Source organism: Neomonachus schauinslandi, chromosome 3 (genome assembly GCF_002201575.2).
Source record: "Neomonachus schauinslandi chromosome 3, ASM220157v2, whole genome shotgun sequence".
Classification (NCBI taxonomy): domain Eukaryota; kingdom Metazoa; phylum Chordata; class Mammalia; order Carnivora; family Phocidae; genus Neomonachus; species Neomonachus schauinslandi.
The window spans coordinates 26,121,314-26,122,831 of record NC_058405.1 but is presented as its reverse complement, the minus strand read 5'-3'; the positions used below and the strand labels follow the sequence as shown (position 1 = coordinate 26,122,831).

At 34.7% G+C, this 1,518-nt stretch overlaps 1 pseudogene; it reads right to left on the bottom strand.

The window, feature by feature from the left end:
- Positions 1-241: 241 nt before the first annotated feature.
- On the bottom strand, positions 242-633 carry LOC123324290 (annotated as a pseudogene).
- Between the last annotated feature and the right edge of the window lie 885 nt (positions 634-1,518).

Sequence of the window (1,518 nt, the reverse complement as noted above, 5' to 3'; positions counted from 1 at the left end):
TTTCCCCACACATGATCCATTTTAGTCACTGACATTATAACAGCTCATTAACTATAGCCTCAAGAATCTATTACTAATAAACTCAATAAATGTTATTATTAGTAACATTGCTAAAGTACATTTATCTTTTTTTTTCACACTAACATTCTTAGTTTATTGATCCTCTCATGAAAAATCTGCACAACCACCACAGATAAAGCCACTGCAGCATCTTTACTCCTTCTGTTGTCCAATCTCCAGCTCACTTTTTGCCAGCACCATCATTGGCTTTTGCAGTCCCCCTGACTTTCTTCATTCTGTTCTTGCATTCCTTTCACTGTTTTCTTGATGTCTTTTTCTTCTCATACAGGCCATGTCTTGCAAGTCTGTGTTTGGGTTCATTTTTCTTTGAATAATCCAAGGAATCATAAATCATGCCAAAGCCAGTTGTCTTGCCACCACCAAATGGGTTCTGAATCCAAACACAAATATGACATCTGGTGTGGTCTTGTACATTTTGGCTAGTTTTTCCCGAATTTCTGTCTTAGGTACTGTTGCCTTTCTGGGATGAAGAACATCAACGACCATCTGTTTCCGCTGAAGTAGTCGGTTAGTCATGAACTACCTGGTCCGGATAGTTACTGTGTCGTTCATGATGGCGGCCAAGCCTAAAGTACATTTATCTTTTAAAAATCCCAAATAAAATAGAGTGGCCTAACTCATTAAATTATATATGTGTACATTTACATATGTAAATATGTATATTTACATATATACATATTATGTATATTATATATATTTCATGTATGTGTTTGATTTATGTGTGTATGGATGTCTACAGATATATATTTATGTGTTGAATAACTTACTTAATATTTTAACCTAGATTTTTACTAATCCTCTCAAGGTTAACCTATTAACATGAAACTCCATATTTTGCTCCCAAAACTGTTCCTTAGCAAATCTTTCCCATTCTAGTAAATTGCATTGGCATCTATCCAGTTAATTAGAAACCTAACAATAACTCATCCTTTTTTCATCTTTCTCCTCCCCCATCCATTCCATTAGCAATTCTTGCCCTGTCTCATTTCTGTTTAGCTCTCTGCATTTTACTGCCATTAAGCTAATCAACGCCACCATACTCTTCTCCAAAACTGCTTTTATTCATGTTCCATTTAGCATTACCCATCTGCAGGAAGTCATCTTAAAAATATTTATATATGATAATGTCAGTCCCTTTCTTAAATCATTTGATGATTTTCTTTGTACTTTTTAAAGTCTAAACTACCTACCCTAGCTTTTAAGATTCTACCTTCAACTGTTATTCCAAAATCAACTTATACCCTTTTACTTGGTAAGCTCTTTCTTGTCAAAATGCCGTAATTCTATTCTCTAAGCATCAAGCTCCTCTACTCTTCATAATTCGTGAACTCACTGTTCTGTCTTGGAAATACTATTTTAAAGTATTCTGAGCTTGACTCCTATTTTATAGTTATCAGTGCCTCTGTTGTTTTCTGAAGGATTCTAGCCCACTGCAAA